The following is a 13,708-nucleotide window of genomic DNA, read 5'->3' on the forward strand; positions in this document are numbered from 1 at the left end:
GAGTTATGCAATGACCTATGAACATGTTAAGCATAGAATAACATGCACACACACAAATATATATATACACACACACACACACACACACACACACATACATACGCACATGAATACACACACATATGCACACATATATGTACATACATATACATAATTAAACCATGAGTAAATATACATTAGTTAGACAGGTTTAAAGAGTATGTGTGTAGTTTATTGTTATGACATAGTAGCAATACATATTTTCTAAAGAATTATATATAACTAGAATATACACATAATCGGATAAAAAATATTTATCAACATAGGCATATGCAGTCCATAGCTGTTTGAATATGGTGGTTATGAAGGAAAGAGACAACTCTTGAGTAGTTTTCTGAAGACAAGATAGTTATCTGTGGCTCTTATAGTTGGGGGTAATGAATTCCATAGTTTGGCTTCTTGAACGGAGAAGGATGTACCACCTATAGTCTTTTCTTGCATGGTGGCGTTCTAAGGTGGGGTGCCAATCTTGAGTGGAGGTTTCTTTGTTGAATGTATTTGGTTATTTTATTTCTGATAAAAAACAGAACTGTTCCATGTATAGCTTTGTGGCTGATACAAAGCAGCTTAAAGGTGCATCTTCTGGCAACGGGTAACCAGTGTAGTGCTCTCAAGGCAGGGGAGATGTGAGCTTGTGGCTTTACATGTAATAGTAGCCTGGCTGCGGAGTTCTGAATATGTTGTAGTTTTTTCATAATAGATAGAGATGATCCATGGTAGAGGCCATTGGCATAATCCAGTTTGGATAGTACAAGCGAGATAGTATCTTGCACCTTGTGTAGAAATCCGAGGTGGGGGAAGATGCGTTGTAGAGTCTTCAAGGTGATGAAGCTTGTTCATGCTAATATGACCACTTGGGCATTCATTGGTAACTTGGAGTCCATGTTGATTCCAAGGTTTTTAACTTACTTGGATAATTGAGGAGGTGGTCCAAGATCATCAGGCCAGGCGCACAGTGGGTCATAATTTTTCCAGTCACCACATATGAGTATTTCTGTTTTGGAGGCATTTGGTTTGGGATGGCTCCAAGTCATCCACTGATCAACGGCCCTGAGGCAACTGAAGATTAGTGAGTTTTCAATATTTTTGGGACATTCTAATTTAAGTAGTATTTGTGTGTCATCTGCATAGTTGTAGCATGTGAGATGAAAATCATTGATCAGTCCTGGTAATAATATCATGTAGATGTTGAAAAGCAAAGGTGAAGTGATTGATCCTTGGGGGACCCCTGATTTTGTGAGGTAGGGTTTGGACGAGAAGGGGGGAGAATAGATGATATTAGTACTTTTTAGAAGGTAGGATGCAATCCAGTCGAGAGCAGTCCCTTCTATGCCGGCTTCGTGGAGTCTTTAAATTAGGGTGTCATGGTCAACCGTATCAAAGGCAGCCGAGAGGTCCAAGAGAAGTAGTGCAGCAACTCCATTGCGGTTGACTGTGTTTTTAAGATCATCCCAGATTGCTATGAGTGCCGATTCAGTGCCTTTTCCTGGGCGGAATCCAGTTTGGAAGTCTGAAAGTATAGAATTGTCTTCAATAAATTGTGACATCTGGATGAATGCTGCTCTTTCTATCAGTTTGCCCAGGAAAGGTCCATTTGTGATTGGTCTATAGTTGTTGGGGACTTGCGGTCTAGGTTTGTTTTCTTTAATAACGGTCGTATGTATGCCTTTTTCAGGTCTACAGGAAAAGTTCCTGTAGTTATAGAGTTGTTGATGATTCTTCTTACAGGTGTGGCAGCAGAAGTAGATAAAAGAATGTTCTTGAAGAAGTGTGGTGGGCAAGGGTCAGAAGGGCAACCGGAAGGTCTGCTTGCTTTGACCAAAACCATAAATTCACCTAGGGATATTTGTTTGAAGGACTGTAGAGGCTGGGTTGGTTTATTCTTAGAGGGTGTTTTAGGAAAGGGGTTGGTGCTGATGGTTTTCTACTATTTTAAATAGGAGTCCAATGTGTCTGCCTTGGTCGTGTAATGAGTTGCCAGTTTGTTTGTGAAATCTTGAGTAGTGGGATGACTTCCTTCCATGCATGTAGGTTTTCAAAATTCATTGAGAATTTTGTAAAATTCTTTGGTTGCAGATTTAGCATCTTGAATTCTGTCTGAGTAGTACCTTTTTTTTTTTTTTAGCTTTTTTGATTGATGATTCGTATATTCTGTTACGTTTGTGTAGCTGCAGTGTGTCTTGACTGTTGTTTGTTTTGAGCCAGTCCTGCTGCAACTTTCTGATTTGTTGCTTTATCTTTTTAAGTTCTGTGTTTCTCCAAGGTGTTGGTTTTCTTTTGTCGTGTGTAGTTTTTCTAAGTGGTATTAGGATATCAAAAGCTTCCTGTAGCCACTGATAAAGTTTTGGAACATAATTAATTGTATCTATATCTGTGTTGGCTGTTAGTTGTGTTTCTTAGTCATCAAAATTGAGTTTGCTCCAAGGTCGATAGGTGCATGTATGTAAGTAGTTGTGGGGTGTGTTGATTTGTGGAATTTTATGTCGGAAAGCTATCAAATAGTGGTCTGACCATGTGATTGGCATGACGCTATGAACGGTAACTAGTTCAGGCTTTGCAAAAATGACATCTAGGATGTGTCCAGCGATGTGTGTTGGATTGTGTACAATCTGATGTAGGCTCAATGCGACTAGGCCAGTGGTGATAGCTTTTGGATGGGGCATATTGGATTTGTCATACCAAATGTTTAGGTTCTCAAGAATGCATAGGTTTGAGTATAATGTAATAAGGTTTGAGACTGTATCTAGAAAAGCGCCTGGGAATGTGGAGTTGTTAGGTGGAGGTCTGTAAAGGAGGTCTTTCTGGCAAATCGTGAGTGGAAAATCAACAAAGAAAGATCAAAAGAGATTATTACAACAGGAACTTGAGGAAATCACCTTAGCTAAAAGCCATTGGTTAACAGAGGCGAAACTTTGAGACATGTCTAAATGTATCAAACCAAAATTGATTGGAACTGGACCCCTACAAAAGAGGATAAACACTGTGGAAATGTGGAAAAAAACACTTTTATTATCGATCTGATAAAATATTTAACAAGCCATGAAATTCTAATAAAAAGAAAAGGGCATGAGGAATAAATGACTATCCTTGGATAAAGCCACACTTAAAAAAGATCTGCCGACCTTCTGGCACACAATTAAGGAGAGTCTCAGAATAAAAAGAAATGTGCTGGAGGCCAATATCAAAGAAGACGTTTAAATACAGTATTTCTCTTCTACATTCCATCATACTGAAGTCACTCTGGTGAACTCAGAATCTGCACCCTGCTAAGGAAATAACCAGAGAAATAGAACACAGAGAAGAAATCTCCTTGAAAGGATATTCATGCAGGAAAATGTAACATCAGCAATAAATGAATTGGCAAAAGGTAAGGCACCATGATACATGATATCAGCAGAGGCCTTTAAACAAAACAAAGAATGGCAGCAACCAATTCCACCTGAAATTTTTATTGAGATTGCTACAACACATATCTGATGGAAATTTTGGTAGGACTGCGTTATTGTACCTATGTATAAAAAAGGTCCTCAAAAAACCCAAAATCTTACTGCCCAATTAGCCTAATTGATGTATACTGCAAACTATTGTAAACTTAAACTTACGGCTCTCAGCGAATTTGTGAGAAATGAAAACATAGTAACCCCAATTCAAGTTTTTTTTTTAGAGAAGACCTGTCAATGGTGGGCCAACTTTTCATTTTTCTGCATATGATTCACGAATACAGTGCAGCAAAGAAAATGCCAAATTATGTGGCATATATGGACTTTCCAGGAACCTTTGACCTCACACCCTGGCAGTTCGGGCTGGACTTTTCTCATGGGGAGCAGGGTCAAGGCTGATCTGCATATGGCTGGGTCCAAAGTGGGGTGGCATTGTGAGCAAAAAAACGACGGATTAAACCCAGATCTGGGACTGGAAGTGAATGTTTGTTTTGTTCTGCATTCCTTCCATCATTTGTTATTTTTTCTTTTGTCAATCTAAGTGGGAAGGGTATGCCCAGATGTGGATACTGTGCTCACTTTGCCACTGGATTCAAGCTAGCCTTGCTGATGAGGGTTGATACTTCAAAACCAGTCCTAGAATGCTTGTTTCTTGTCCAGGCGGGACCTGTCCTGGCAGTTCAGGTTAGCCAGTGGTTCCCAACCTTTTTAATTTTGTGGATCCCCACTTTATCATTACTGGAGCCCGGGGACCCCCACTGAATCTTTCTTGGAATCCGGGGACCCCCCTACTGAAAGCTGAGTACCTAATCTGTTGATATTATTTAATTTTCTAAGCAGTCGCGGACCCCCTGAGAAGGCTTCGCGGACCCCCACGGGTCCCCTGACCACAGGTTGGGAACCACTGGGCTAGAATGTTCCCTCGGGAGCAGGGTTAAGACTAATTTGCATATGGCTGGGTCCAAACTGGGGTGGCATGGTGAGCAAAACAAATGGTGGATTAAAACCAGATCTGTAACTGGGAGTGAATATTTGATTAGTTCCACATTCCGTCCTTCTTCTGTTCTTTTTGTTTTGATCTAATTCCCCGGCATGGGCTATTGGAATAGATAAATGAGTTGGGGCTAGAGCTGGCACTTCTTTCTCTGATAGAAGTGTTTTATTCAAATACAACACCACAGATCAGACTTACCCGAAAAGACTACCTTAGCAAAAGATTTAACACTGTAAGTTGAGTAAAACAAGGATGCTTGCTAGAGCCCTTACTTTTCTCACTATGCACAAACTATCTGTACAGCGAAGTCTTGCAGGCAAACATTGATGTTCCGGCAATTGAAGGCTTTCATAGCTGACGACCCCATTCCTATTGCCAGGACAACAAAGGGTCTCCAAACATTGCTCTTAGCAGGAGAGAAGCACTGCAAAGAAAATGAATTAAAAGTAAACGCAGAAAAAACAAAGTAGTGATCCCTAAAAAAAAAGAGATTCCAGGGACGTCTTCAAAATCAATAACACATGACTGGAAGAAGTAAAAACATTCACATACATGTGAATGTTGTTTACTAACATCCTTAAATGGAATACACACATCCGGACAACCAAAGACAAATAACTACCAACTTTAAGTGCCATCCATACAATGTTACACACCCATGGAAATTACTTCTCACAAAATGTTGACTGGGTCGGCCAGGGAAAGCACAAAGCCATACAGTCTTGGTGCAGAATTACAGGGACTGGTCAAACTAGCAGAAAAAATAGCAACTCACGAAATAAGGTTTTGGAGGCTTTTGCTAATGTTACCATCAGGTTTGCCTACAGTGCCTTTAGAAACAGATGTCAGCTTCTCCTCAAGTCAGAGAAGATAAAACTGCACCAATAAAATATGCAATGAAAAGGCTAAAATTGGCAGGAAACAACCTAGTTAACAAAGCCTGGAGAAAATATGCTGAACTCAGTAATAAATCAGACTTTGCAATATGTTGGATCAAATAAAGCAAGAGACTAGGCCTAGATATCTTACCAGCAAATCCAGTAGTCCAAATAATATAAAAAAACAGATGAGCCAGCAAATCAATAAAACAAATCACCACAGTAGAAATAGAAAGGAAATGTAAAGCTCTTGAGTGCTTTCAGCCATTAGGACAAACTGGCCTCTTTGACCCTTCTGCGGTTGTTCAATCTTATCTAAAAACCTGCCATAGAGAAAGGAGACTTTGTGCTCTAGCAGGAAGTGGTGTGCTACCTTTTAAAATGCCTCTAAGGAAAGGAAGCAAGTTAAGCTCTGGCACCTGTTTATGTGGAAAAACAGATGACCTGAGATACTTCTGGCTGAACTGTCCCTTCTATACTAGGATCAGAGGCTACACTTTCAAAAGCTTGGTTGAAATGTGTTATACCTGTCAGCTCTTGGCGTAATTTCTCCTGTCTTTTTGGCTTCTGACCTTCTGTTTTTGGTCATGTGCTCAACTTAGTTTTTTGTTGGCTTTAGGACTCTGGACACTTTACCGCTGCAGACCAGTCTTAAAGTGCAAGTGCTCTCTGTCCAAATGGTATTGGTGATTGGTTTCTCCATGAATGGCATATCTAATTTGCTAGTAAGTCCCTAGTAGAGTGCACCATGTGTGCCCAGGGCTTGTAAATCAAATGCTACTAGTGGACCTGTAGCACTGACTGTGCCACCCAAAAGATTAGCCCTGTAAACATGTCCCAGATCTGCCACTGCAGTGTCTTTGTGTGCTGTTTTGAACTACCAGCTCGACCTGGTAAGTGCAACCACGTGCCAGGCCCAAACCTTCCCTTTTACCTCATGTAAGTCACCCCTAAGATAGGCCTAAGGCAGCCCCATTGACAGGATGCAGTGTATTTAAAAGGTAGGACATGCACTGGTATGTTTTACATTTACTGATAGTGAAATACTGATAAATGCAATTTCACTATTGCAAGGCCTATCTCTCCGATAGGGTAACATGGGGATTGTCTTGAAATATCTTTCAACTGTAATTTCCCATTGGGAGCGAATAGAGGTATGGAGTTTGGGGTCTCTGAACTCACAATTTAAAAATACATTTTTTGGGTGGAGTTGGTTTTTAAATTGTAAGTTTGAAAATGCCACTTTTCGAAAGTGGGCATTTTCTTGCTTAACTATTCTGTGAATCTGTCTAGCTGTGGAATGCACATCTGTGTCGGGATGACTGTTGGGCTGTGTGTGAATTCACTCTAGACAGTCACACAAAGGGAGGTGAGGTGTGCCCTGCATATCCTGATGGGTCTTCCTGAGCTAGAATGTTAGAGGAGCTAAAACTTGCACCTGAATAGGGCTGTGCCTGCCCTTACAGAAAGCAGTCTTCAACCACCTGGAGTGCCTCTGGGTCTCTTTGAAGTTTGCCTACTTCAAAGAAAGTACTGGACCTCTGCCCCACAAAGTTAGAACACTTCTGGACTGAGGACATTCTACCAGGAAGAAGAGCTGGATGCCGCAGAAGGAAAACTGCCACCCTGCCTGCTGCTTCTGTCCTGGGAGTGGAAGGACTGGACTTTGCTTTATACATCCTGCTTTCCAAGGTTCTACAAGGGCTTGAACTGAGCTTGCCTTCTGTTAAGAAGTTTCAGGGACATCAAAGACTTCTCCTGCTAGTGCCTGGGCTCTTCTGCTAAGAGTCCTGACTTGCCAAGTGGTGCTAATTCCAGTCCCTGGGCACTTGGATGTGTGAGCTGGTAACCTGAAGAAAATCCATGCACTAATGCGCCGCAACAGAAAAATCGACACAGCGCCTGTCCCCCGGGTGGAGAATGGACACAGCTCCTGTCTCATAGCTGCAGAACTGACGCAGCCCTTGTTTCACTGTGGCTTCATCAACAGAGCGTGTCTGGATTTTCCACGCATCGTCACCAGGGCATCAATTTCACATTGACCCCGCACCACAGTAAGGAAACAAGGCTGCATGTCTGGAAGTCCACGCATTGCCTTTTCTGCAAGGAAAGAAGCAACACATCCCCTTGACTGCCAGTAAGGAACTGACGCATTGCCTCTCCTGCGAGGAAAGAATTGATGCATCACCTCCCCTGCGCAGTAAGGAACCGATGCACTTCTTTGATTTTCAGCGCTTGACCTCCCCTGTGGCCCGCACTGTCTTTGTTTTAGACACATCCTAGGTAATTTGTGCTAAAAAGATACAATCTTTGATTCCTATAGATTAAGACCTATTTCCACTCTTAAATAGTGATATCTTTACTTGTGTATGTTGTATTTTTGTCATTTCAATCAATCAGTCTGGATTTATAAAACATAGCAAATCACCCACGAGGGTCTCAAAGCGCTGAAGAGTCACTTACAACAGAACCACCATTTTCTGTATTTTTCTGCTTTTAACAATAAATACAGACAGGAAATACATTTTTTCTGGCTGTATCTATCTGTTAAGAAATCTGTAAAAAATGAAACACTGGGAGCCTTACATATAATATATGATGTGTGTTTCGCTCTGGGACCTGGCAGCAGCACAGATGGAAGTAGGACAGTCTTAAGGAATGTATTGCTATTTTGTAGTCCCAGCTCCCCCATCCACCATTACCTTAAGATTTGATGGTACAGTTCTGTATTTGTAAGCACTAAGGGATATACTGGGCTACACTAGTCTACACAGATGTTTAGATGTAGTTAGGCAGCACAGCTGTCGCTTTACTTTATATGATCAACAGAAAAGTGCTTACAGAGTACTACTGTAAGAGGGGTTTTGGCACCTCCCACATGCTGCCTGCTTTGAGAACAGGATTTGATTGGGCAGAATGCGTGTGGTTTCACTAATGGAGAGTTTGTATTCCACTTTTTGGCTTATGCCAAAACTTATACTCAATACAGCCATAATGTGTTTGGTTATGGTGGCAAGCAAGTTATCATGGCTATAGACCTTATCTATTTATCATGAAATGTTATGATAAAAGAAGTATATTTCCAACAAAAGGTCACATGGGACTCATTTACATCAGGAAACCTCTTCTATTACTATTCTATTGTGACTTATAGAGTCCATTGCGACCCAAAGGCATCCCAGCGCAAATTGAAAAGAGGGCGAGCAACTGCGAGAAGAGGTATCCTCACTGAAAATTTATTTAATAAACAACCAGGTTTTTAGGAGTTTACGCAAGCCGTAGCTCAAATAGTCAGAGGGAGGGAGTTCCAAACTTATCCACATTAAAACTAAAGGACCAACCTCCACTTCGGACTCTTCAAATAATGAGGATAGTGAGCAGGTGTGTGTAGGTAGATCTTAAGGGCCTATTGGGGGTGTAGAGATCAACAAGCTGCCGTAAGATGGGAGGCCCAGGTGAGTGAAGGGCTCTATGTGCAAAGTAGAGGGCTTTAAATTCAATTGTTTGGGTGACCTGTAGCCAATGGAGGTCTGCCAAACCTTGCTTGGCTGACTCAAACCTGTGGATTGCTACCAACATGCAGGCGGCAGCATACTGCACTACTGCAGTTTCCTTGGGAGAACCAACATAGAGCGAGTTGCAGTAGTCCAAGCGAGATAGAAACAATGCCTGGACTACCAGCCTTTTTGCAGTTTGCGGAAGCAGGGGCAGAACCTTGCGCATCATTTTCAGGATTTCAAAACAGCTGGCTTATAATTTGTTGGCTTGAGTTTCCATGGAGAAAGTGTTATTCAGCTATACTCCAGACACGGTTCCAAGGTGGCAGCAGAAGAACTGAGGTCTGGAGTGAAAGAGAAAACCAGCTGAGTGTCATCCGCGTAAGATTCAATGGGCATCCCAAAGCGGCTTGCCGCCAACCATAGTCCTACATTGTAAAATTTCTCTGCCCTCTTTTTTTCCTGCATCCGAGGTTGTTTCTCTTATTGTGTAAAGCACCTGGGGTAAAAAAGGTATCCTTAATTATGCCTGATATAACTGACTCTGGGTGCAGCTTCCCTAAAGAAAAACATGACATGGATTTCTCTGCTCCTTTCATGAAGTCTGGAGCAGAAGATTCTCATCTGGATTTCTGTGCTCCTGAAATAGACTCTTGGTACCGGTTATGGAGATAAGCACCTCAAATGCTTTAATGTGTGCCCTGACCAGCACCCTGAAAAAGACAATACTCTAACAAGGACCTCTAGGCCCCTAAAATGGACTCCAGCCCCTAGACAAGGATGACCCTGAAGTGGATTTCTGTGACCCTGAATGGATGCTTAATACAAATCTGAAATGGATCTCAACGCTACTGGAATAGGCTCATGATTAAACCCCAGGCGAAGAACTATAATATGATGTTTGTTTCCATAAAGTATGATGCTCTCAAGAAAAAGGTTTGCCATTTTGTAAATTGTAGGTCGAGTCCACTGCAGGGGAAGACTCCAAGCTGAAATTCTGTGCCCCCTGGAAAACACTCTCTATGCAGTCCCTGATGAAGGGGAAGAACTTTAACTCAATGTCTGTGCCCCTCTGGATACTGTGCAAAGATGGAATTTCCCAAATGTCTTCTATTACTACAATTCTCTCACCTGATGATCCCTTCGCGGACATTGCTTTATTCAGATGGTACAATGAACCTCTAAGTTGAAGTAGACCTTGAGTGCCAGGTACTTGATGATGTAAAAGTGGCTGCCTGTAAATGAACACCATACTGCATTATTTCCTATGGTTGCTACATGAGACTTTGAGTTCCATTGGAGGAAAAAACATTATTAAATGTGCAAAGGTGCAAGAAAATGCAAAGTGCAAGAAAAGTTACACAAAGTTTATATTAGTCCCACAAAACACAGAACACAGGTTAGCGTGTAGTGCCTAAGAGCTCGGATATAAAGGTCATAGGATACCCCCTCACATAATCAACCCTTAGATCAAGAAAACAGAGATCACAGAACAGCCCCGTAGGCAGAATGCGTGGTACTAGTGATGACCAAGTGTGGCCTTGCAATGACCACCTTGCTACCCTTGTTGTCCAGCTGCCTGCTAGGCTCTGTAGACCAGTGGAAGTCAAAAATAGTTTTAGAGTGTGCAAAACGTATGTGAAAGGTAAAGATACAAACTAGAAACATCATACAACAAGCATTTGCAATGCAATAGGTCTCGCATTCGCGAGATTTAGAGCTATTGGCACTGCAAATGGATAAGTGAACTTTTTGTTGCCACATAAATTGGTCAACCCTGCCTCATAAGTTGGTCCTTTCCTGCCACATAATACCACTGAGCAAGCAGCTCTACAAGAGCATGTGTGACAAAAGCAAACTTTTAATGAGAAACAGGGAAACAAAAATTGTGAAGGATGATGAACAAAATGTAAGTGCTTAACTATAGTTAAAAAAGCTTTGCGCTGACATTTTGTAAACTGTGCACAATTGGGATGCACTGTCCTCTCCGTAACTGTGACATGAGGTAACTAAGAAACAATATGAAGTAACTGGTAGTCATGCAAATCGCTCCAATACTGCGCACTACGCTGTGTAAAAAAGGAAAAACAAAACAAATAATAAGAAGTCACTGGTAGTAATGCAAAGCGCTCCAGTACTGCCATTGTGTGGCGTAAAACTTGAAAGTGCCATGGCAGCCATGTGCGCGTACGTAAAGCAAAAGAAACAATGTGTAGTAACTGGTAGTCTTGCTAAGTGCTCTAATAGTGCCCACTGCGATGAGTAAAACTTGACAGCGCCATGGGAGCCATGAGCACAAATGAGAAATGTAATAAACAATGAGAAGTAACTGGCAGTCATGCAAAGTGCTCCAATACTGCCCATTGCGCTGTGTCAATCGTGAATGCATTGTGGCCACCATGAGTGTGTAGGAAAAACAAACTGAACAACAAAAAGTAACTGGTAGTCATACAAAGTGCTCAAATACTGCCCATTGCGCTGTATAAAACTTGAAAGCGTCATGTTCGCCATGAGCGCGAATGAAAAACAAAGGACACAATGTGAAGTAACTTGTAGTCATGCAAAGCACTCCAATACTGCCCAATACGTGGTGTAAAACTTGAATGTGCCATAGCTGCTATGAGTGCGACTGAAAAACAAAAGAAACATTGACAAGTAACTCATAGTTATGCAAATCGCTCCAATACTGCACATCGAGTTCAGTGCATTCTGCTCCTATGTTAAAACACAGTGAGGGTGAATATTGTGAAGGAAAGTGATTTTATAAATTTTTATAAATTATAATCCACATTCAATTTCATGTCAAATGTGGATTATAATTTATAAAAATTACTTTGTGACTTTAGGGCTTCCTGTATTGACGGAGCCTTCAGAAGTCCAAATTGTTCTTAACCACCTTCTGTACATACTGTATATAACACTATCACTTTCCTTCACAATATTCACCCTCACTGTGTTTTAACATAGGAGCACCTACTATCACAGATACTTTATTAAGAATTTGTACAATGTATGCTGTTACATTTCTTTAAGAAAGCAAAAAAAGAAATAAAGTACGATTTATGTAACAAATAAATTGGATTTACATAATTGTCAAACATACAGCTTACCGTGGAAGTCTAGGACTACTTCCCCCTTGCATTGACCATATAGTTACCTTGTTTATTGCCCTGGTCATAAGGGCTAGAGGGCTTTGCCTCATTGCCTTAAACTTCAATTTTTATACTGCAGGAACTCGATCAGCAGTATTGGAGTGATTTGCATAAAATGCTCCAATATTGCAGATTGGGTTCCCACTGTATAAAAATTGTAAGCGCCATGAGCACAATTGAAAAAAGCAACAATAACAAGTAACTAGTAGTTATGCCAATCGTTCCAATACTGCTGATTGTGAGAAGGTCAAGCTAAAAGTAAACAAGCATTTGCAATGCAACGGGTCTCGCATTTCTCCAAGTTAGAGCTATTAGCAGTTGTAAACTCCCAATCGGACTTTTCTTGCCACATTAAATTTTTAAAAAAGAGCACGATCGAGCTGCTACAGTTCACTCATAGTGAAACCTATCAGCAAAAGTGCAATTATCTACGTAACTGGCAAAAGTGCAATTAACTATGTAACAGTGTCGATGTCATGCAAAGCGCTCAACTTCTGCCAATCGAGATTGCGCTGCGAAAAAAGATAAAAAGCAGTCAACAAACTGGATGGAAAACAGCGAGCCTCGTATGTTTTCAGTACTTGTTCGCTGTGCTCGAGGAGGGCTAACCACCGGAAAAGGCATGACGTATGCATGCCTTCCACTAATGAAAGCAGGCAGATTTTAAAAGGCAAGCCCACTAACTAATAAAAGACACTGACGTGACATGAACGGGGCTCCGAGCCCTTTTCTAACTACTAAAGTATTTTGAAAGCGATACGCATGTGCAAGCGCATGGTAGCGCAGGCTTGATCCTAAAAAGTGGTCCACAAACCGTCCATAAAACATGGACGCTGAGTATGTTACCAGTAGTCTGCCGAAGCTCTCAAGGAGGGCTAAACACCGGAAAAGGCATGACAAAAGTATGCCTTTAACAAATAAAATGAAGGGAATTTTGAAATGCCAGCCCATGAACAGATGAAAGTGATGGGCGTGGTTAAAGCCCAGAGTCAGAAGAACTTGCGCACTGGACCTAAAAATTACAGTACAGCCCTGCAGACACAGACTACACCAAACTACACACTCAGATAAAAACTTCCAAGAACAATAAATAGTCATTCTGGTGGTTGCAGGTGGGATCCACTGGTACTTATTTTTGGAAGTCGGCATTAACTTTTTCTCAATAGACTTTGATCTAGAGCAAGAAAGAGAAAAACAGACAAGCACTGGCAAAGCCAATAGTTCTTGCCTTTAAAAGGAATTAGCAACCCTTTGGCTTTGCAATTCTTATTGCCAAAGCCGTTCAGCATTGGTAAAATAAAAAAGCATGCTGCAGATGCTAAACAGCAGTGCCAAAAAAAAGCAGGAATGAATACTGTGTCAAGAAGCACAGGCACTGCTTTGCATGCATGTGCCTGACGCTACAGATGTTTCTGCCGGTATTTTTAATTTACTGTTACAAGACTGATGACAATTAGTCAGGTAAAATTTGTTTTTTTAAAGTGAACCATGAACATTACCTTCAAGGGACCTGTAATTAGTTGCAGCTGCCATGCACTCCAAAAAAGAAAGAGAGCTGGGGAAAAAAGAGTTCAACACAAAGGAATCTGGAGCAACACGGGATCCAGGTGGAGACATTAGATCAGGGGTCTCCAACCTTTTCTGTGGTGAGAGCTACTTCTACTCAAGGAAAATCTCCACAAGCTACCATCATATTTTATCACTGTAA

The 13,708-nt window shown here is 41.3% G+C and overlaps 1 protein-coding gene across 1 annotated transcript in view; it reads right to left on the reverse strand.

The window, feature by feature from the left end:
• The window catches only part of LOC138301925 (uncharacterized), a 136,345-nt gene that overhangs the window by 58,624 nt on the left and 64,013 nt on the right, over window positions 1-13,708 (reverse strand). The window contains exon 2 of the transcript XR_011205168.1: window positions 9,980-10,083. The gene's annotated coding sequence lies outside the window, so the exon portion shown is untranslated. The remainder of the gene's footprint in view (window positions 1-9,979; window positions 10,084-13,708) is intronic.

The sequence above is a fragment of the Pleurodeles waltl genome, chromosome 6, assembly GCF_031143425.1.
Source record: "Pleurodeles waltl isolate 20211129_DDA chromosome 6, aPleWal1.hap1.20221129, whole genome shotgun sequence".
In the NCBI taxonomy this organism is placed as follows: Eukaryota; Metazoa; Chordata; class Amphibia; order Caudata; family Salamandridae; genus Pleurodeles; species Pleurodeles waltl.